Source organism: Heptranchias perlo, chromosome 7, assembly GCF_035084215.1.
Source record: "Heptranchias perlo isolate sHepPer1 chromosome 7, sHepPer1.hap1, whole genome shotgun sequence".
Lineage (NCBI taxonomy): Eukaryota > Metazoa > Chordata > Chondrichthyes > Hexanchiformes > Hexanchidae > Heptranchias > Heptranchias perlo.
The window spans coordinates 3,298,677-3,323,072 of NC_090331.1; the positions used below are offsets into that span (position 1 = coordinate 3,298,677).

At 46.7% G+C, this 24,396-nt stretch overlaps 1 protein-coding gene across 5 annotated transcripts in view; it reads right to left on the bottom strand.

Annotated features, from left to right (window-relative positions):
• The window catches only part of tns1b (tensin 1b), a 611,533-nt gene that overhangs the window by 478,139 nt on the left and 108,998 nt on the right, over positions 1-24,396 (bottom strand). Inside the window, exon 1 of one of the 5 annotated variants that reach the window (XM_067986946.1) lies at positions 10,263-10,281. The exons of the other annotated variants lie outside the window; for them this stretch is intronic. The gene's annotated coding sequence lies outside the window, so the exon portion shown is untranslated. Of the gene's footprint in view, positions 1-10,262; positions 10,282-24,396 lie in introns of those variants that run through there. 5 annotated transcript variants of the gene reach the window in all.

Sequence of the window (24,396 nt, forward strand, 5' to 3'; positions counted from 1 at the left end):
TACTTAAAGTAGATAAGTCACCTGGTCCGGATGGGATGCATCCTAGGTTGCTGAGCGAAGTAAAGGTGGAAATTGCGGAGGTACTGACCATAATCTTCCAGACATCCGTAGGTACAGGGGTGGTGCTAGAAGACTGGAGAATTGCAAATGTTACAAAAAAGGGTGTAAGGATAAACCCAGCAACTACAGGCCAGTCAGTTTAACCTCGTGGAAGTATTAGAAATGATAATCCGGGACAAAATTAACCGTCACTTGGACAAGTGTGGATTGATTAGGGAAAGCCAGCACAGATTTGTTAAAGGCAAATCATGCTTAACTAACTTGATAGAGAGGATTGACGAGGGCAATGCGGTTGATGTGGTGTATATGGACTTCCAAAAGGCATTTGACAAAGTGCCACATAATAGGCTTGTCAGCAAAGTTGAAGCCCATGGAATGAAAGGGGCAGTGGCAGCATGGATACGAAATTGATTAAGTGACAGGAAACAGAGAGTAGTGGTGAGCGGTTGTTTTTCGGACTGGAGGGAGGTGTACAGTGGTGTTCCCCAGAGGTCGGTACTGGGACCACTGCTTTTCTTGATCTGTATTAATGACTTGGACTTGGGTGTACAGGGCACAATTTCAAAATCTGCAGATGACACAAAACTTGGAAGTGTAGTGAACAGTGAGAAGGATAGTGATAGACTTCAAGAGGACATAGACAGGCTGGTGGAATGGACAGACATGTGGCAGATGAAATTTAACGCGGAAAAATGCGGAGAGATGCATTTTGGTAGGAAGAATGAGGAGAGGCAATGTAAACGAAAGTGTACAATTTTAAAAGGGGTGCAAGAACACAGAGACCTGGGGTATATGTGCACAGGTCATTGAAGGTGGCAGGACAGATTGAGAAAGCAGTTAAAAAAGCATACGGGATCCTGGGCTTTATAAACAGAGGCATAGAGTACAAAAACAAGGATGTCATGATGATCCTTTATAAAACACTGGTTCAGCCACAACTGGAGTATTGTGTCCAATTCTGGGCATCGCACTTTAGGAAAGATGTGAAGGCCTTAGAGAGGGTGCAGAAGAGATTTACTAGGATGGTTCCAGGGATGAGGGACTTCAGTTACGTGGATAGACTGGAGAAGCTGGGGTTGTTCGCCTTAGAGCAGAGAAAGTTGAGAGGAGATTTGATAGAGGTATTCAAAATCATGAGGGGTCCAGACAGAGTAGATAGAGAGAAACCATTCCCATTGGCGGAAGGGTCAAGAACCAGAGGATATAGATTTAAGGTGATTGGCAAATGAACCTAAGGCAACATGAGGAAAAACTTTTTTACGCAGCGAGTGGTTATGATCTTGAATGCACTGCCCGAGGGGGTGGTGGAGGCAGATTCAATCATGGCCTTCAAAAGGGAAATGGATAAGTACTTGAAGGGAAAAAATTAGCAGGGCTACAGGGATAGGGCAGGGGAGTGGGACTAACTGGATTGCTCTTGCAGAGAGCTGGCACGGGCTTGAGGGGCCAGATGCCCTTCTTCTGCACTGTAACCATTCTCTGATTCTATGTATAACGCACTCCAGTCTCTGTTACTTTATATATAACGCAGTGCAGTCTCTACTACATTATCTATACCACACACCAGTCCTTGTTATCTTATCTATAACACAGATCAGCTTCTGTTACATTATCTATAACACACTCCATTCTCTATTATATTATCTATAACACACTCCAGACGCTGTTACATCATCTATATCACACTCCATTCTCTATTACATTGTGTATAACGCACTCCAGCCTCTGTTACATTATCCGTTACACACCCCAACCTCTGTTACATTTTCTGTAACACTCCAGCCTCTGTTACATTATCCCTTACACACTCCAGCCTCTGTTACATTATCTATAACACACTCCATTCTCTATTACATTATCTATAACACACTCCAGCCTCTGTTACATTATCAATAACACACTCCAGACGCTGTTAAATTATCTATAACACACTCCAGCCTCTGTTACATCATCTGTAATACGCTCCAGCCTCTGTTACATTATCTATAACACACTCCAGACGCTGTTACGTTATCAATAACACACTCCAGCCTCTGTTACACTATCTATAACACACTCCAGCCTCTGTTACATCATCTGTAATACGCTCCAGCCTCTGTTACACTATCTATAACACACTCCAGACGCTGTTACGTTATCAATAACACACTCCAGCCTCTGTTACACTATCTATAACACACTCCAGCCTCTGTTACATCATCTGTAATACGCTCCAGCCTCTGTTACACTATCTATAACACACTCCAGATGCTGTTACGTTATCTATAACACACTCCAGACGCTGTTACATTATCGAAAACACACTCCAGCCTCTGTTACATTATCTATAACACACTCCAGCCTCTGTTACATTATCTATAACACACTCCAGACGCTGTTACATTATCTATAACACACTCCAGCCTCTGTTACATTATCTATAAGACACTCCAGACGCTGTTACATTATCTATAACACACTCCAGACGCTGTTACATTATCGAGAACACACTCCAGCCTCTGTTACGTTATCTATAACTCACTCCAGACGCTGTTACATTATCTATAAGACAGTCCAGACGCTGTTACATTATCTATAACACACTCCAGACGCTGTTACATTATCTATAACACACTCCAGCCTCTGTTACGTTATCTATAACTCACTCCAGACGCTGTTACATTATCTATAACACACTCCAGACGCTGTTACATTATCTATAACACACTCCAGACGCTGTTACATTATCTATAACACACTCCAGCCTCTGTTACATTATCTATAACACACTCCAGCCTCTGTTACATTATCTATAACACACTCCAGCCTCTGTTACATTATCTATAACACACTCCAGACGCTGTTACATTATCTATAACACACTCCAGCCTCTGTTACATTATCTATAACACACTCCAGCCTCTGTTACATTATCTATAACACACTCCAGACGCTGTTACATTATCTATAAGACACTCCAGACGCTGTTACATTATCTATAACACATTCCAGACGCTGTTACATTATCTATAACTCACTCCAGACGCTGTTACATTATCTATAACACACTCCAGCCTCTGTTACATTATCTATAACACACTCCAGACGCTGTTACATTATCTATAACACACTCCAGCATCTGTTACATTATCTATAACACACTCCAGCCTCTGTTACATTATCTATAACACACTCCAGCCTCTGTTACATTATCTATAACACACTCCAGACGCTGTTACATTATCTATAACACACTCCAGCCTCTGTTACATTATCTATAACACACTCCAGCCTCTGTTACATTATCTATAACACACTCCAGCCTCTGTTACATTATCTATAACACACTCCAGCCTCTGTTACATTATCTATAACACACTCCAGCCTCTGTTACATTATCTATAACACACTCCAGCCTCTGTTACATTATCTATAACACACTCCAGACGCTGTTACATTATCTATAACACACTCCAGACGCTGTTACATTATCTATAACACACTCCAGACGCTGTTACATTATCTATAACACACTCCAGCCTCTGTTACATTATCTATAACACACTCCAGACGCTGTTACATTATCTATAACACACTCCAGCATCTGTTACATTATCTATAACACACTCCAGACGCTGTTACATTATCTATAACACACTCCAGACGCTGTTACATTATCAATAACACACTCCAGACGCTGTTACATTATCTATAACACACTCCAGCCTCTGTTACATTATCTATAACACACTCCAGACGCTGTTACATTATCTATAACACACTCCAGACGCTGTTACATTATCTATAACACACTCCAGCATCTGTTACATTATCTATAACACACTCCAGCATCTGTTACATTATCTATAACACACTCCAGACGCTGTTACATTATCTATAACACACTCCAGCCTCTGTTACATTATCTATAACACACTCCAGCCTCTGTTACATTATCTATAACACACTCCAGACGCTGTTACATTATCTATAACACACTCCAGACGCTGTTACATTATCTATAACACACTCCAGCCTCTGTTACATTATCTATAAGACACTCCAGCCTCTGTTACATTATCTATAACACACTCCAGACGCTGTTACATTATCTATAAGACACTCCAGACGCTGTTACATTATCTATAACACACTCCAGACGCTGTTACATTATCTATAACACACTCCAGCCTCTGTTACGTTATCTATAACTCACTCCAGACGCTGTTACATTATCTATAACACACTCCAGACGCTGTTACATTATCTATAACACACTCCAGACGCTGTTACATTATCTATAACACACTCCAGCCTCTGTTACATTATCTATAACACACTCCAGCCTCTGTTGCATTATCTATAACACACTCCAGCCTCTGTTACATTATCTATAACACACTCCAGACGCTGTTACATTATCTATAACACACTCCAGCCTCTGTTACATTATCTATAACACACTCCAGCCTCTGTTACATTATCTATAACACACTCCAGACGCTGTTACATTATCTATAACACACTCCAGACGCTGTTACATTATCTATAACACATTCTAGACGCTGTTACATTATCTATAACTCACTCCAGACGCTGTTACATTATCTATAACACACTCCAGCCTCTGTTACATTATCTATAACACACTCCAGACGCTGTTACATTATCTATAACACACTCCAGCCTCTGTTACATTATCTATAACACACTCCAGCCTCTGTTACATTATCTATAACACACTCCAGACGCTGTTACATTATCTATAACACACTCCAGCCTCTGTTACATTATCTATAACACACTCCAGCCTCTGTTACATTATCTATAACACACTCCAGCCTCTGTTACATTATCTATAACACACTCCAGCCTCTGTTACATTATCTATAACACACTCCAGCCTCTGTTACATTATCTATAACACACTCCAGCCTCTGTTACACTATCTATAACACACTCCAGATGCTGTTACGTTATCTATAACACACTCCAGACGCTGTTACATTATCTATAACACACTCCAGCCTCTGTTACATTATCTATAACACACTCCAGCCTCTGTTACATTATCTATAACACACTCCAGCCTCTGTTACATTATCTATAACACACTCCAGACGCTGTTACATTATCTATAACACACTCCAGCCTCTGTTACATTATCTATAAGACACTCCAGACGCTGTTACATTATCTATAACACACTCCAGACGCTGTTACATTATCTATAACACACTCCAGCCTCTGTTACGTTATCTATAACTCACTCCAGACGCTGTTACATTATCTATAAGACACTCCAGACGCTGTTACATTATCTATAACACACTCCAGCCTCTGTTACGTTATCTATAACTCACTCCAGACGCTGTTACATTATCTATAACACACTCCAGACGCTGTTACATTATCTATAACACACTCCAGACGCTGTTACATTATCTATAACACACTCCAGCCTCTGTTACATTATCTATAACACACTCCAGCCTCTGTTACATTATCTATAACACACTCCAGCCTCTGTTACATTATCTATAACACACTCCAGACGCTGTTACATTATCTATAACACACTCCAGCCTCTGTTACATTATCTATAACACACTCCAGCCTCTGTTACATTATCTATAACACACTCCAGATGCTGTTACATTATCTATAAGACACTCCAGACGCTGTTACATTATCTATAACACATTCCAGACGCTGTTACATTAGCTATAACTCACTCCAGACGCTGTTACATTATCTATAACACACTCCAGCCTCTGTTACATTATCTATAACACACTCCAGACGCTGTTACATTATCTATAACACACTCCAGCATCTGTTACATTATCTATAACACACTCCAGCCTCTGTTACATTATCTATAACACACTCCAGCCTCTGTTACATTATCTATAACACACTCCAGACGCTGTTACATTATCTATAACACACTCCAGCCTCTGTTACATTATCTATAACACACTCCAGCCTCTGTTACATTATCTATAACACACTCCAGCCTCTGTTACATTATCTATAACACACTCCAGCCTCTGTTACATTATCTATAACACACTCCAGCCTCTGTTACATTATCTATAACACACTCCAGCATCTGTTACATTATCTATAACACACTCCAGACGCTGTTACATTATCTATAACACACTCCAGACGCTGTTACATTATCTATAACACACTCCAGACGCTGTTACATTATCTATAACACACTCCAGCCTCTGTTACATTATCTATAACACACTCCAGACGCTGTTACATTATCTATAACACACTCCAGCATCTGTTACATTATCTATAACACACTCCAGACGCTGTTACATTATCTATAACACACTCCAGACGCTGTTACATTATCTATAACACACTCCAGACGCTGTTACATTATCTATAACACACTCCAGCCTCTGTTACATTATCTATAACACACTCCAGACGCTGTTACATTATCTATAACACACTCCAGACGCTGTTACATTATCTATAACACACTCCAGCATCTGTTACATTATCTATAACACACTCCAGCATCTGTTACATTATCTATAACACACTCCAGACGCTGTTACATTATCTATAACACACTCCAGCCTCTGTTACATTATCTATAACACACTCCAGCCTCTGTTACATTATCTATAACACACTCCAGCCTCTGTTACATTATCTATAACACACTCCAGACGCTGTTACATTATCTATAACACACTCCAGCCTCTGTTACATTATCTATAACACACTCCAGACGCTGTTACATTATCTATAACACACTCCAGACGCTGTTACATTATCTATAACACATTCCAGACGCTGTTACATTATCTATAACTCACTCCAGACGCTGTTACATTATCTATAACACACTCCAGCCTCTGTTACATTATCTATAACACACTCCAGACGCTGTTACATTATCTATAACACACTCCAGCCTCTGTTACATTATCTATAACACACTCCAGCCTCTGTTACATTATCTATAACACACTCCAGCCTCTGTTACATTATCTATAACACACTCCAGACGCTGTTACATTATCTATAACACACTCCAGCCTCTGTTACATTATCTATAACACACTCCAGCCTCTGTTACATTATCTATAACACACTCCAGCCTCTGTTACATTATCTATAACACACTCCAGCCTCTGTTACATTATCTATAACACACTCCAGCCTCTGTTACATTATCTATAACACACTCCAGCCTCTGTTACATTATCTATAACACACTCCAGACGCTGTTACATTATCTATAACACACTCCAGACGCTGTTACATTATCTATAACACACTCCAGCCTCTGTTACATTATCTATAACACACTCCAGACGCTGTTACATTATCTATAACACACTCCAGCATCTGTTACATTATCTATAACACACTCCAGACGCTGTTACATTATCTATAACACACTCCAGACGCTGTTACATTATCTATAACACACTCCAGACGCTGTTACATTATCTATAACACACTCCAGCCTCTGTTACATTATCTATAACTCACTCCAGACGCTGTTACATTATCTATAACACACTCCAGACGCTGTTACATTATGTATAACACACTCCAGCATCTGTTACATTATCTATAACACACTCCAGCATCTGTTACATTATCTATAACACACTCCAGACGCTGTTACATTATCTATAACACACTCCAGCATCTGTTACATTATCTATAACACACTCCAGACGCTGTTACATTATCTATAACACACTCCAGCCTCTGTTACATTATCTATAACACACTCCAGCATCTGTTACATTATCTATAACACACTCCAGCATCTGTTACATTATCTATAACACACTCCAGCATCTGTTACATTATCTATAACACACTCCAGACGCTGTTACATTATCTATAACACACTCCAGACGCTGTTACATTATCTATAACACACTCCAGCATCTGTTACATTATCTATAACACACTCCAGCCTCTGTTACATTATCTATAACACACTCCAGACGCTGTTACATTATCTATAACACACTCCAGACGCTGTTACATTATCTATAACACACTCCAGCCTCTGTTACATTATCTATAACACACTCCAGCCTCTGTTACATTATCTATAACACACTCCAGACGCTGTTACATTATCTATAACACACTCCAGCCTCTGTTACATTATCTATAACACACTCCAGACGCTGTTACATTATCTATAACACACTCCAGACGCTGTTACATTATCTATAACACACTCCAGCCTCTGTTACATTATCTATAACACACTCCAGCCTCTGTTACACTATCTATAACACACTCCAGACGCTGTTACATTATCTATAACACACTCCAGCATCTGTTACATTATCTATAACACACTCCAGCCTCTGTTACATTATCTATAACACACTCCAGACGCTGTTACATTATCTATAACACACTCCAGCATCTGTTACATTATCTATAACACACTCCAGCCTCTGTTACATTATCTATAACACACTCCAGACGCTGTTACATTATCTATAACACACTCCAGCCTCTGTTACATTATCTATAACACACTCCAGCCTCTGTTACATTATCTATAACACACTCCAGACGCTGTTACATTATCTATAACACACTCCAGCCTCTGTTACATTATCTATAACACACTCCAGCCTCTGTTACACTATCTATAACACACTCCAGCCTCTGTTACATTATCTATAACACACTCCAGCCTCTGTTACATTATCTATAACACACTCCAGACGCTGTTACATTATCTATAACACACTCCAGCCTCTGTTACATTATCTATAACACACTCCAGACGCTGTTACATTATCTATAACACACTCCAGACGCTGTTACATTATCTATAACACACTCCAGCCTCTGTTACATTATCTATAACACACTCCAGCCTCTGTTACACTATCTATAACACACTCCAGACGCTGTTACATTATCTATAACACACTCCAGCATCTGTTACATTATCTATAACACACTCCAGCCTCTGTTACATTATCTATAACACACTCCAGACGCTGTTACATTATCTATAACACACTCCAGCATCTGTTACATTATCTATAACACACTCCAGCCTCTGTTACATTATCTATAACACACTCCAGACGCTGTTACATTATCTATAACACACTCCAGCCTCTGTTACATTATCTATAACACACTCCAGCCTCTGTTACATTATCTATAACACACTCCAGACGCTGTTACATTATCTATAACACACTCCAGCCTCTGTTACATTATCTATAACACACTCCAGCCTCTGTTACACTATCTATAACACACTCCAGACGCTGTTACATTATCTATAACACACTCCAGACGCTGTTACATTATCTATAACACACTCCAGACGCTGTTACATTATCTATAACACACTCCAGCCTCTGTTACATTATCTATAACACACTCCAGCCTCTGTTACATTATCTATAACTCACTCCAGACGCTGTTACATTATCTATAACACACTCCAGACGCTGTTACATTATCTATAACACACTCCAGACGCTGTTACATTATCTATAACACACTCCAGCATCTGTTACATTATCTATAACTCACTCCAGACGCTGTTACATTATCTATAACACACTCCAATCTCTGTTAGATTATCAATAACACGCTCCAGCTCCTGAGTCAGAATTTTTCTTTGCTCAAGCCCCTCCAGTGACGAGCCTATAACGGTGCAGTATTTTGGGTGTGCTGCATTGTCCGGGGTACCGACTTTCGGAGCGGACATTAAACCGAGGCCGCTTGGCATACCTTAAAGAGAAAGGTGTTCCCCTGGAGTTCTGGCCCACTTTCACCTCTCAACCACCACCCAAACTGAATAATTTGTTATTCATGGCAGTTTGTGTTTGTGGGATCTCGCTGTGCACAAATTGGCTGCCGTATTTCCTACACTTGCAGCAGTCACTACACTTCAAAAGTGCTTCATGGGCGAGAATGCAAGTACTTTTTTCAGTGGTGAGCACTGAACTCCAGGGGGTGAGTTCACCTCTCAACCATCTCATTGCCAGCGGGGCATCCGCAACATCCAAACACTCCACTGGAAGGTCCCGGGGAAAGACCCCCCCAAAGACTGAGGTTCGCACCGGCTCTTTAAACACTGCAGATTCCCAGTCCCTCGGCCAGCGACTCTCTGGGAGTCGGGAGAATGGGAACGTGTGATGTGGCCTCTCTCCCTCTCTCTCTCTCCGCCTTACCTGCTGTCCGATGGCCAGTCGCACGGGTATGATGCAAGAGAACAGGTATTTGCCCCAGGTGAGCAGGGAGTCCAAACACCAACTGATTCCGGCCATGGTCCAAAATCCCCCCTCTCCCCCAAAAAAACAAACAAACTGAAGCGCAGGATTCCCGGGTCAGTCAGACGGCGAGACCCCCCCACCTCTACCCTGGGCTGATCAAAGTGCCAGCAATCTCTCCTCCTCCCCTGTGTTCAGTCTCTCTCAGCGCCGGGTCTCCTCCTCATCCATTCGGCTGTCCTCAGCGATGTCCCTTCTGCCTGGAGTTTGAACGGATTGGAGTGCGGTTATTTCACCCGGGTCCCTTACATTGAGTGTGAGGATGCTCCGATCCCTCCCTCCCTCTCTCTCTCCCCTCTGAAGGGTCCCTGCCGCATTGGCCAGGACTAAGCCCCATTTGAGTATAAAATACCATTAATACTCGCAGGTATCGATCTCAACGTAGCAGAAAGAGTAAAAGCAATTCATCACCGTTCAGCTGCCTCGTCCCTTAATTCCCTGCCCTCCCGGTAAATTCTCTTTCGATGCAGAGAAGGGATCAGATTAGAATTTAAAATAAAATAGATATCCACAAGCAAAGGAGATGGAGATTTTTTTTTAAAAAGAGAGAGCGAGAGAGAGAGACTGCCACTGGCCTGGTGGTGAAGGACTGTGGCCCTGAGCCCCAGTCTATGTTGAGTTAACTGATTTCAGTGCGGGAAGGGGACCGACAATTAGCCTCAGTGCCTCTGGATTAAGGAGGGGAAGGAAATCAGTCAGGGTTCCTGCTCCTATTCACTGTCCAGTGAGCACAGCTGGAAAAATGTGTGTGAGTGGGAGAGAATGTGTCTATGAGAGAGTATATACAGGTGAGAGTGTGTGTGTGAGAGTGTGTGTGTGAGTGAGTGAGTGTGTGAGTGAGTGCGGGTATCTGTGTGAGTGAATGAGTATGGGTATGTGTATGTGTGAGTGCGGGTATGTGTGTGTGTGAGTGAGTGCATATAGGTATGCGGGTATGTGTATATGTGTGTGAGTGAATGCGGGTATGTGTGTGAGTGAGTGAGTGCGGGTATCTGTGTGTGTGAGTGAGTGCGGGTATCTGTGTGTGTGAGTGAATGCGGGTATGTGTGTGAGTGAGTGAGTGCGGGTATCTGTGTGTGTGAGTGAGTGCGGGTGTGTGTGTGTGTGAGTGAGTGCGGGTGTGTGTGTGTGTGAGTGAGTGCGGGTATCTGTGTGTGTGAGTGAGTGCGGGTATCTGTGTGTGTGAGTGAGTGCGGGTGTGTGTGTGAGTGAGTGAGTGCGGGTATCTGTGTGTGTGAGTGAGTGCGGGTATCTGTGTGTGTGAGTGAGTGCGGGTGTGTGTGTGTGTGAGTGAGTGCGGGTGTGTGTGTGTGTGTGTGTGAGTGCGGGTATCTGTGTGTGTGAGTGAGTGCGGGTATCTGTGTGTGTGAGTGAGTGAGTGCGGGTATCTGTGTGTGTGAGTGAGTGCGGGTATCTGTGTGTGTGAGTGAGTGCGGGTGTGTGTGTGAGTGAGTGAGTGCGGGTATCTGTGTGTGTGAGTGAGTGCGGGTATCTGTGTGTGTGAGTGAGTGCGGGTGTGTGTGTGAGTGAGTGCGGGTGTGTGTGTGAGTGAGTGCGGGTGTGTGTGTGTGTGTGAGTGCGGGTATCTGTGTGTGTGAGTGAGTGAGTGCGGGTATCTGTGTGTGTGAGTGAGTGCGGGTATCTGTGTGTGTGAGTGAGTGCGGGTATCTGTGTGTGTGAGTGAGTGAGTGCGGGTATCTGTGTGTGTGAGTGAGTGCGGGTATCTGTGTGTGAGTGAGTGCGGGTATCTGTGTGTGTGAGTGAGTGCGGGTATCTGTGTGTGAGTGAGTGCGGGTATCTGTGTGTGTGTGTGAGTGCGGGTATCTGTGTGTGTGTGTGAGTGCGGGTATCTGTGCGTGTGAGTGAGTGCGGGTATCTGTGCGTGTGAGTGAGTGCGGGTATCTGTGTGTGAGTGAGTGCGGGTATCTGTGTGTGAGTGAGTGAGTGCGGGTATCTGTGTGTGTGAGTGAGTGTGGGTATCTGTATGTGTGAGTGAGTGAGTGCGGGTATCTGTGTGTGTGAGTGAGTGCGGGTATCTGTGTGTGTGTGTGTGTGAGTGCGGGTATCTGTGTGTGTGAGTGAGTGCGGGTATCTGTGTGTGAGTGAGTGCGGGTATCTGTGTGTGTGAGTGAGTGCGGGTATCTGTGTGTGAGTGAGTGCGGGTATCTGTGTGTGAGTGAGTGCGGGTATCTGTGTGTGTGAGTGAGTGCGGGTATCTGTGTGTGAGTGAGTGCGGGTATCTGTGTGAGTGAATGAGTATGGGTATGTGTATGTGTGAGTGCGGGTATGTGTGTGTGTGAGTGAGTGCATATAGGTATGCGGGTATGTGTATATGTGTGTGAGTGAATGCGGGTATGTGTGTGCGTGAGTGAGTGCGGGTATCTGTGTGTGTGAGTGAGTGCGGGTATCTGTGTGTGTGAGTGAGTGCGGGTGTGTGTGTGAGTGAGTGAGTGCGGGTATCTGTGTGTGTGAGTGAGTGCGGGTATCTGTGTGTGTGAGTGAGTGCGGGTGTGTGTGTGTGTGTGTGAGTGCGGGTATCTGTGTGTGTGAGTGAGTGAGTGCGGGTATCTGTGTGTGTGAGTGAGTGTGGGTATCTGTGTGTGAGTGAGTGCGGGTATCTGTGTGTGTGAGTGAGTGAGTGCGGGTATCTGTGTGTGTGAGTGAGTGCGGGTATCTGTGTGTGAGTGAGTGCGGGTATCTGTGTGTGTGAGTGAGTGCGGGTATCTGTGTGTGAGTGAGTGCGGGTATCTGTGTGTGTGTGTGAGTGCGGGTATCTGTGTGTGTGTGTGAGTGCGGGTATCTGTGTGTGTGAGTGAGTGCGGGTATCTGTGTGTGTGAGTGAGTGCGGGTATCTGTGTGTGAGTGAGTGCGGGTATCTGTGTGTGAGTGAGTGAGTGCGGGTATCTGTGTGTGTGAGTGAGTGTGGGTATCTGTGTGTGTGAGTGAGTGAGTGCGGGTATCTGTGTGTGTGAGTGAGTGCGGGTATCTGTGTGTGTGAGTGAGTGCGGGTATCTGTGTGTGTGATTGAGTGCGGGTATCTGTGTGTGAGTGAGTGCGGGTATCTGTGTGTGTGAGTGAGTGCGGGTATCTGTGTGTGTGTGAGTGCGGGTATCTGTGTGTGTGAGTGAGTGCGGGTATCTGTGTGTGTGAGTGAGTGCGGGTATCTGTGTGTGAGTGAGTGCGGGTATCTGTGTGTGTGAGTGAGTGCGGGTATCTGTGTGTGTGAGTGAGTGCGGGTATCTGTGTGTGTGAGTGAGTGCGGGTATCTGTGTGTGAGTGAGTGCGGGTATCTGTGTGTGTGAGTGAGTGCGGGTATCTGTGTGTGTGAGTGAGTGCGGGTGTGTGTGTGTGTGTGTGAGTGCGGGTATCTGTGTGTGTGAGTGAGTGCGGGTATCTGTGTGTGTGAGTGAGTGCGGGTATCTGTGTGTGTGAGTGAGTGCGGGTATCTGTGTGTGTGAGTGAGTGCGGGTATCTGTGTGTGAGTGAGTGCGGGTATCTGTGTGTGTGAGTGAGTGCGGGTATCTGTGTGTGTGAGTGAGTGCGGGTGTGTGTGTGTGTGAATGAGTGCGGGTATCTGTGTGTGTGAGTGAGTGCGGGTATCTGTGTGTGTGAGTGAGTGCGGGTGTGTGTGTGTGTGAATGAGTGCGGGTATCTGTGTGTGTGTGTGAGTGCGGGTATCTGTGTGTGTGAGTGAGTGCGGGTATCTGTGTGTGTGAGTGAGTGCGGGTATCTGTGTGTGAGTGAGTGCGGGTATCTGTGTGTGTGAGTGAGTGCGGGTATCTGTGTGTGTGTGTGAGTGAGTGCGGGTATCTGTGTGTGTGAGTGAGTGCGGGTATCTGTGTGTGTGAGTGAGTGCGGGTATCTGTGTGTGTGAGTGAGTGCGAGGGTGTGTGTGTGAGTGAGTGCGGGTATCTGTGTGTGTGAGTGAGTGCGGGTATCTGTGTGTGTGAGTGAGTGCGGGTATCTGTGTGTGAGTGAGTGCGGGTATCTGTGTGTGTGAGTGAGTGCGAGGGTGTGTGTGTGAGTGAGTGCGGGTATCTGTGTGTGTGTGTGAGTGAGTGCGAGGGTGTGTGTGTGTGAGTGAGTGCGGGTATCTGTGTGTGTGAGTGAGTGCGAGGGTGTGTGTGTGAGTGAGTGCGGGTATCTGTGTGTGAGTGAGTGCGGGTATCTGTGTGTGTGAGTGAGTGCGAGGGTGTGTGTGTGAGTGAGTGCGAGGGTGTGTGTGTGAGTGAGTGCGAGGGTGTGTGTGTGTGAGTGAGTGCGGGGGTGTGTGTGTGTGAGTGAGTGCGGGTATCTGTGTGTGTGAGTGAGTGCGAGGGTGTGTGTGAGTGAGTGTGGGTATCTGTGTGTGTGAGTGAGTGCGGGTGTTTGTGTGTGTGAGTGAGTGCGGGTATCTGTGTGTGTGAGTGAGTGCGGGTGTGTGTGTGTGTGAGTGCGGGTATGTGTGTGAGTGAGTGCGGGTGTGTGTGTGTGTGAGTGCGGGTATGTGTGTGAGTGAGTGCGGGTATGTGTGTGAGTGAGTGCGGGTGTGTGTGAGCGCGGGTGTGTGTGTGTGTGAGTGCGGGTATGTGTGTGTGTGTGTGAGTGCGGGTGTGTGTGTGAGTGAGTGCGGGTATGTGTGTGTGTAAGTGCGGGTATGTGTGTGAGTGAGTGCGGGTGTGTGTGTGAGTGAGTGCGGGTGTGTGTGTGAGTGAGTGCGGGTATGTGTGTGAGTGAGTGCGGGTATGCGTGTGTGTGAGTGCGGGTGTGTGTGTGTGAGTGCGGGTATGTGTGAGTGTGAGTGAGTGCGGGTGTGTGTGTGAGTGAGTGCGGGTGTGTGTGTGTGTGAGTGCGGGTATGTGTGTGTGTGAGTGAGTGCGGGTGTGTGTGTGAGTGAGTGCGGGTGTGTGTGAGTGAGTGCGGGTGTGTGTGTGAGTGAGTGCGGGTGTGTGTGTGTGTGAGTGCGGGTATGTGTGTGTGTGAGTGCGGGTGTGTGTGTGTGTGTGAGTGCGGGTGTGTGTGAGTGCGGGTGTGTGTGTGTGTGAGTGCGGGTATGTGTGTGTGTGTGTGTGTGTGTGAGTGAGTGCGGGTATGTGTGTGAGTGAGTGCGGGTATGTGTGTGTGTGTGAGTGCGGGTGTGTGTGTGTGTGTGTGTGTGTGTGTGAGTGAGTGCGGGTGTGTGTGTGAGTGAGTGCGGGTGTGTGTGTGTGAGTGAGTGCGGGTATGTGTGTGTGTGAGTGCGGGTGTGTGTGTGTGTGTGTGTGAGTGAGTGCGGGTGTGTGTGTGTGTGAGTGAGTGCGGGTATGTGTGTGTGTGAGTGCGGGTGTGTGTGTGTGTGTGAGTGCGGGTGTGTGTGAGTGCGGGTGTGTGTGTGTGTGAGTGCGGGTATGTGTGTGTGTGTGTGTGTGTGTGAGTGAGTGCGGGTATGTGTGTGAGTGAGTGCGGGTATGTGTGTGTGTGTGAGTGCGGGTGTGTGTGTGTGTGTGTGTGTGAGTGAGTGCGGGTGTGTGTGTGAGTGAGTGCGGGTGTGTGTGTGTGAGTGAGTGCGGGTATGTGTGTGTGTGAGTGCGGGTGTGTGTGTGTGAGTGCGGATGTGTGTGTGTGTGTGTGTGTGTGAGTGAGTGCGGGTGTGTGTGTGTGTGAGTGCGGGTGTGTGTGTGTGTGAGTGAGTGCGGGTATGTGTGTGTGTGTGAGTGCGGGTGTGTGTGTGTGTGTGTGAATGAGTGCGGGTATGTGTGTGTGTGAGTGTGGGTGTGTGTGTGAGTGAGTGCGGGTATGTGTGTGAGTGAGTGCGGGTGTGTGTGCGAGTGAGTGCGGGTGTGTGTGTGAGTGAGTGCGGGTGTGTGTGTGAGTGAGTGCGGGTGTGTGTGTGAGTGAGTGCGGGTGTGTGTGTGAGTGAGTGCGTGTATGTGTGTGTGAGTGCGGGTGTGTGTGAGTGAGTGCGGGTATGTGTGTGTGTGTGAGTGAGTGCGGGTGTGTGTGTGAGTGAGTGAGTGCGGGTGTGTGTGAGTGAGTGCGGGTATGTGTGTGAGTGAGTGAGTGCGGGTGTGTGTGAGTGAGTGCGGGTATGTGTGTGTGTGAGTGAGTGCGGGTGTGTGTGTGTGTGAGTGAGTGCGGGTGTGTGTGAGTGAGTGCGGGTATGTGTGTGAGTGAGTGCGGGTATGTGTGTGTGTGTGAGTGCGGGTGTGTGTGAGTGAGTGCGGGTATGTGTGTGTGTGTGTGAGTGCGGGTGTGTGTGAGTGAGTGCGGGTATGTGTGTGTGTGTGTGTGAGTGCGGGTGTGTGTGTGAGTGAGTGCGGGTGTGTGTGTGTGTGAGTGCGGGTATGTGTGTGTGTGTGTGAGTGCGGGTATGTGTGTGTGTGTGAGTGCGGGTGTGTGTGTGTGAGTGCGGGTATCTGTGTGTGTGAGTGAGTGCGGGTATGTGTGTGTGTGAGTGAGTGCGGGTATGTGTGTGTGTGAGTGAGTGCGGGTATGTGTGTGTGTGTGAGTGAGTGCGGGTGTGTGTGTGTGTGTGTGTGTGTGAGTGAGTGCGGGTGTGTGTGTGTGTGTGTGTGTGTGTGAGTGAGTGCGGGTGTGTGTGTGTGTGTGTGTGTGAGTGAGTGCGGGTGTGTGTGTGTGTGTGTGTGTGAGTGAGTGCGGGTGTGTGTGTGTGTGTGTGTGAGTGAGTGCGGGTGTGTGTGTGTGTGTGTGTGTGTGTGTGTGAGTGCGGGTGTGTGTGAGTGCGGGTGTGTGTGAGTGCGGGTGTGTGTGAGTGCGGGTGTGTGTGTGTGAGTGAGTGCGGGTGTGTGTGTGAGTGCGGGTGTGTGTGTGTGTGTGAGTGCGGGTATGTGTGAGTGCGGGTGTGTGTGTGTGTGAGTGCGGGTGTGTGTGTGTGAGTGCGGGTGTGTGTGTGTGTGTGTGAGTGCGGGTATGTGTGTGTGTGTGAGTGCGGGTATGTGTGTGTGTGTGTGTGTGTGTGAGTGAGTGCGGGTATGTGTGTGTGTGAGTGTGGGTGTGTGTGTGTGTGAGTGCGGGTATGTGTGTGTGTGAGTGCGGGTATGTGTGAGTGAGTGCGGGTATGTGTGAGTGAGTGCGGGTATGTGTGTGAGTGAGTGCGGGTGTGTGTGTGAGTGAGTGCGGGTATGTGTGTGTGTGTGTGTGAGTGCGGGTGTGTGTGAGTGAGTGCGGGTATGTGTGTGTGTGTGAGTGAGTGCGGGTATGTGTGTGTGTGTGTGAGTGCGGGTGTGTGTGAGTGAGTGCGGGTATGTGTGTGTGTGTGTGAGTGCGGGTGTGTGTGAGTGAGTGTGAGTGCGGGTGTGTGTGTGAGTGAGTGCGGGTGTGTGTGTGTGTGTGAGTGCGGGTGTGTGTGAGTGAGTGCGGGTATGTGTGTGAGTGAGTGCGGGTATGTGTGTGTGTGAGTGCGGGTGTGTGTGTGTGTGAGTGCGGGTGTGTGTGTGAGTGAGTGCGGGTATGTGTGTGTGTGTGTGTGTGAGTGTGGGTATGTGTGAGTGCGGGTGTGTGTGTGTGAGTGAGTGCGGGTGTGTGTGTGAGTGAGTGCGGGTATGTGTGTGTGTGTGTGTGTGTGTGTGAGTGTGTGTGTGTGTGAGTGAGTGCGGGTGTGTGTGTGTGTGTGTGTGTGAGTGCGGGTGTGTGTGTGTGTGTGTGTGAGTGCGGGTATGTGTGAGTGCGGGTGTGTGTGAATGCGGGTGTGTGTGAGTGCGGGTGTGTGTGAGTGCGGGTGTGTGTGTGTGTGTGTGTGTGTGTGTGAGTGCGGGTATGTGTGAGTGCGGGTGTGTGTGTGTGAGTGAGTGCGGGTGTGTGTGTGAGTGAGTGCGGGTATGTGTGTGTGTGTGTGAGTGCGGGTGTGTGTGTGTGAGTGCGGGTATGTGTGAGTGCGGGTATGTGTGAGTGCGGGTGTGTGTGTGTGTGAGTGCGGGTGTGTGTGTGTGTGTGAGTGCGGGTATGTGTGTGTGTGTGTGTGTGTGTGTGAGTGCGGGTATGTGTGTGTGAGTGAGTGCGGGTATGTGTGTGTGTGTGTGTGAGTGAGTGCGGGTGTGTGTGTGTGTGAGTGCGGGTGTGTGTGTGTGTGTGTGTGAGTGAGTGCGGGTGTCTGTGTGTGTGAGTGAGTGCGGGTGTGTGTGTGAGTGAGTGCGGGTGTGTGTGTGTGTGTGTGTGTGTGTGAGTGCGGGTATGTGTGAGTGCGAGTGTGTGTGTGTGTGAGTGCGGGTATGTGTGTGTGAGTGAGTGTGTGAGTGAGTGCGGGTGTGTGTGTGTGAGTGAGTGCGGGTATGTGTGTGCGGGTGTGTGTGTGTGAGTGCGGGTATGTGTGAGTGCGAGTGTGTGTGTGTGTGTGAGTGCGGGTATGTGTGAGTGCGAGTGTGTGTGTGTGTGAGTGCGGGTATATGTGTGTGTGTGTGTGTGTGTGTGAGTGAGTGCGGGTGTGTGTGTGAGTGAGTGCGGGTATGTGTGTGTGTGTGTGTGTGTGAGTGCGGGTATGTGTGTGTGAGTGAGTGCGGGTGTGTGTGTGAGTGAGTGCGGGTATGTGTGTGTGTGTGTGTGTGTGTGAGTGTGGGTATGTGTGAGTGCGGGTGTGTGTGTGTGTGAGTGCGGGTGTGTGTGTGAGTGAGTGCGGGTATGTGTGTGTGTGTGTGTGTGAGTGTGGGTATGTGTGAGTGCGGGTGTGTGTGTGTGAGTGAGTGCGGGTGTGTGTGTGAGTGAGTGCGGGTATGTGTGTGTGTGTGTGTGTGTGTGTGAGTGTGTGTGTGTGTGAGTGAGTGCGGGTGTGTGTGTGTGTGTGTGTGTGAGTGCGGGTGTGTGTGTGTGTGTGTGTGAGTGCGGGTATGTGTGAGTGCGGGTGTGTGTGAATGCGGGTGTGTGTGAGTGCGGGTGTGTGTGAGTGCGGGTGTGTGTGTGTGTGTGTGTGTGTGTGTGAGTGCGGGTATGTGTGAGTGCGGGTGTGTGTGTGTGAGTGAGTGCGGGTGTGTGTGTGAGTGAGTGCGGGTATGTGTGTGTGTGTGTGAGTGCGGGTGTGTGTGTGTGAGTGCGGGTATGTGTGAGTGCGGGTATGTGTGAGTGCGGGTGTGTGTGTGTGTGAGTGCGGGTGTGTGTGTGTGTGTGAGTGCGGGTATGTGTGTGTGTGTGTGTGTGTGTGTGAGTGCGGGTATGTGTGTGTGAGTGAGTGCGGGTATGTGTGTGTGTGTGTGTGAGTGAGTGCGGGTGTGTGTGTGTGTGAGTGCGGGTGTGTGTGTGTGTGTGTGTGAGTGAGTGCGGGTGTCTGTGTGTGTGAGTGAGTGCGGGTGTGTGTGTGAGTGAGTGCGGGTGTGTGTGTGTGTGTGTGTGTGTGTGAGTGCGGGTATGTGTGAGTGCGAGTGTGTGTGTGTGTGAGTGCGGGTATGTGTGTGTGAGTGAGTGTGTGAGTGAGTGCGGGTGTGTGTGTGTGAGTGAGTGCGGGTATGTGTGTGCGGGTGTGTGTGTGTGAGTGCGGGTATGTGTGAGTGCGAGTGTGTGTGTGTGTGTGAGTGCGGGTATGTGTGAGTGCGAGTGTGTGTGTGTGTGAGTGCGGGTATATGTGTGTGTGTGTGTGTGTGTGTGAGTGAGTGCGGGTGTGTGTGTGAGTGAGTGCGGGTATGTGTGTGTGTGTGTGTGTGTGAGTGCGGGTATGTGTGTGTGAGTGAGTGCGGGTGTGTGTGTGAGTGAGTGCGGGTATGTGTGTGTGTGTGTGTGTGTGTGAGTGTGGGTATGTGTGAGTGCGGGTGTGTGTGTGTGAGTGCGGGTGTGTGTGTGTGTGTGAGTGAGTGCGGGTATGTGTGTGTGTGTGAGTGAGTGCGGGTATGTGTGAGTGCGGGTGTGTGTGAGTGTGGGTATGTGTGAGTGCGGGTGTGTGTGTGTGTGAGTGCGGGTGTGTGTGTGTGAGTGCGGGTATGTGTGTGTGTGTGTGTGTGTGATTGTGGGTATGTGTGAGTGCGGGTATGTGTGTGTGTGTGAGTGAGTGCGGGTATGTGTGTGTGAGTGAGTGCGGGTATGTGTGTGTGTGTGTGTGTGTGAGTGCGGGTGTGTGTGAGTGCGGGTATGTGTGTGTGAGTGAGTGCGGGTATGTGTGTGTGTGTGGGCATCAGGCGAGGACAGGATCAGGCTGAGCTGCGATGCCCTCCATAGTTAAATACCCTTCTAACACGCTGTCCAAGCTCACACCTGAATTATGGCCACTGAATGAGATACTGGAGGGGGCAGGATGCTCCCGGGGAAAACACCCATCCAATTTTTTTTGTACCCACAGAATGGGGTTTGCTAAATCCTCGTCTCGTAACCTTGACTCGTAACCCAGCAACCTTGGCTAGTAACCCAATAACCCAGACTAGTAACCCAATAACCTGGACCAGTAATCCAGTAATCTGAACTAATAATATGGAGAACGTGATTTCAAATCCCATCATGACAGTTTGAGAATCACAGAATCAATCATAGAACACAGAGGGAGGCCATTCGGCCCATCATGCCTGTGCTGGCTCTTTGAAAGAGCTAGAAATATGTTCCCACTCCCCCGGCTCTTCCCCCATAGCCCTGCAAATTTCTACTTTTCAAGTAAATTTACCCAGTTCCCTTTTGAAAGTTATTATTGAATCTGCTTCCACCGCCCTTTCAGGCAGCGCATTCCAGATCATCACAACTCGCTGTGTAAAAAAAATTCTCCTCATCTCCCCTCTGGATTTTTTGCCAATTATTTTAAATCTGTGTCTTCTGGTGTCTGACCCTCCTTAATTCCTCTAGCAAAACCTCTCATGATTTTGAATACCTCTATTAAATCTCCCCTTAACCTTTTCTGCCCTAAGTAGAACAATCCCAGCTTCTCCAGATATCTGAAATCCCTCGTCCCCGGCACCATTCTGGTAAATCTCTTCAGCACCCCTTCTAAAGCCTTGACATCCTTCCTAAAGTGTGGTGCCCAGAAATAGACACAATACTCCAGCCATGGCCTAACCAGTGTTTTATAAAGATTTAGCATAACTTCCTTGCTTTTGTACTCTATGCCTCTATTAATAAAGCCCAGGATCCTATATGCTTTTTTAACAGCCTTCTCAACTTGTCCTGGCACCTTCAAAGATTTGTGTACATACACCCCCAGGTCTCTCTGTTCCTGCACGCCCTTTAAAATTGTTCCATTTGGTTTATATTGCCTCTCATTTTTTTATTCCAAAATGCATCTCCTTCACACTTCTCTGCATTAAATTTAATCTGCCATGTGTTGAAGTCTGTTACTATCCTCCTCACTGTTTATTACATTTCCAAGCTTTGTGTCATCTGCAAACTTTGAAATTATGCCCTGTATACCCAAGCCCAGGTCATTAATATATATAATACAATATATTAGGATTTTCAAAAGGCCTTCGATAAGGTACCACATAATAGACTCATGACTAAGGTCAGAGCATGTGGAGTCAGGGGACAAGTAGCAGAATGGATAACAAGCTGGTTACAAAAGAGAAAACAGAGAGTAGGGGTTTAGGGTAGCTTCTCAGACTGGGAAAAGGTGGGAAGTGATGTTCCACAGGGATTACCCTTGTCTACTCTTTCTGTTACTTCTTCAAAGAATTCAATAAGGCTGGTCAAACATGACCTTCCCTCCTGAAATCCGTGCTGACTATTCTTTATTATATTTTCAATTTCTAGATGTTTTTCTATTACATCTTTGAGTAAAGGTTCCATTATCTTTCCTACCACCGACGTTAAGCGAATTGGTCTATAGTTCCCTGGACTTGTTCTATATCCCTTTTTAAATAAAGGAATCATATTATCTGTCCGCCAGTCCTCTGGCACTATTCCTTTTTCTAATGAATTTTTATATATATGTAACAGTGCCTCTGTTATCTCTTCCCTAACTTCTTTAAATATTCGTGGATGCAATCCATCCGGACCAGGGGTTTTATCCTCTCTAAGTTTGATTAGTTTATCAATTATCTCCCCCCTTTCTATCTTAAATGACTTTATATCTTTTTTGATCTCTTCTTCTAATGTCCTGCATGTTAGTCTCCCTGTTATTACTGAGGCAAAGTAATTATTTAATATTTCTGCCATTTCGCTGTCATTACCTCTGGGTTTATCTTGTGCATCCTTTAGTGGCCCTATCCCTGGCCTGATTTTTCTCTTGTTATTAACGATTTGGACTCAGGAATCGGAAGTACAATTTCAAATTGGGGAGTGTACTGAGGAATACTGAGGAAGAACGTGACAAAATACAAGAGGACGTTAATAAACTTGCAGAATGGGCGTGTAATTGGCAAATGAATTTCAATATAGATAAGTGTGAGGTGGAGCATTTTGTTTGGAAGAATAAGGAGGTCACACACTGCTTGGATAATAAGAGTCTGAATGGGGTCGAGGAGCAGAGGGATCTGGGGGAACAGATACACAAATCACTAAAAGTAGCGACACAGGTTAATAAGGCCATAAAAAAACAAACCAAGCACTGGGGTTCATTTCTAGAGGGATAGAATTGAAAAGCAGGGAAGTTATGTTAAACTTGTATAGAACCTTGGTTAGACCACACTTGGGAGTATTGTGAACAGTTCTGGTCTCCATATTATAAAAACAATATAGAGGCACTGGAGAAGGTGCAAAAAAGATTAACAAGAATGATACCAGAACTGAGAGGTTATACTTATCAGGAAAGATTGAACAGGCTGGGGCTCTTTATTCTAGAAAAGAGAAGACTGAGAGGTGACCTGATAGAGGTCTTTAAGATTATGAAAGGGTTTGATAGGGCAGACGTAGAGAAGATGTTTCCACTTGTAGGGGAGACCAGAACTAGAGGTCATAAATATAAAACAGTCACTAATAAATCCAGCAGGGAATTCAGGAGAAACTTCTTTATCCAGAGAGTGGTTAGGATATGGAACTCGCTCCCACAAGGAGTAGTTGGGGCAATTGGTATAAGGGGGAAGCTCGATAAACACATGAGGGAGAAAGGAATAGAAGGATATGCTGAAAGGGTGAGATGAAGAGGAGTGGGAGGAGGCTCACGTGGAGCACAAACCCACCAGCAGAGACCAGTTTGGCCGAATGGCCTGTTTCTGTGCTGTTAACAAAAGGTATTAAGGGATAAAGGTATGTGGAGTTAGGTCACAGATCAGCCATGATCTCATTGAATGGTGGAAGAGGCTCAAGGGGCTAAATGGCCTACTCCTGTTCCTATTTTCCTATGTCCCTCCATGTAATTCTATGTAATATTAATAATATATATTAATATAGAATCTGAAATCTGGAAATAAAAAGCTGGTCTCCGTAAAAGTGACCATGAAGCTGTCGGATTGTCGTAAAAACCCAACTGGTTCACTCATGTCCTTTAGGGAAGGAAACTTGCCGTCCTTACCTGATCTGGGCCGATATGTGACTCCAGTCCCACACCAACCTGGTTGACTCTTAACTGCCCTGTGAAGTGGCCCCTCCGTTGTGTCAAATCTCTACGGTTGAAGAAGGCGGCTCACCACCACCTTCTCAGGGCAAATAGGGATGGGCATTAAATGCCGGCCTTGCCATCGACGCCCACATCCCCAGAATGAATTTTTAAAAAGAGAGACTAACCAGCCTGTAATTTCCTGCCTTTTCCCTGTCTTTTTTTTTTGAACAGTTCCCCACCCTCCAGTCCCTTCGCATAAGTTTCTTTTTCACCGAATTTTGGAAAATTACAGCCGGTGCCTCTGTGCTTCCTTCCCATCTTCCCAAAGGATTCTCACATGTGAACCATTGGTGATTTATCCACCTCCAGTTTGAGTACGTTCCTTAGTCCCATCTCTCTTTGAACAAAAATCCCAACTACACACACCTCTGGTGAAGCAACAACCCCACTATCCAGCCCTTGTGAAAACAGAGGCATTTCTAATTAGTGGGGGTGACTTTCTGTGGGGGTTTCCCGATCGATCCTTGTATCTTTGGAAGAGAATCTATGGAGACCCCAGATAAAAAGCTATTCCATCAGTGGGAAACCCCCATGGAAATTCAACCCCAATATCTCTGCCCCTCCCTCGCTCTCCACTATGAGCTTGTCTCCTTCACCTCTTAGCGGCAGTGACAAAATGTATTC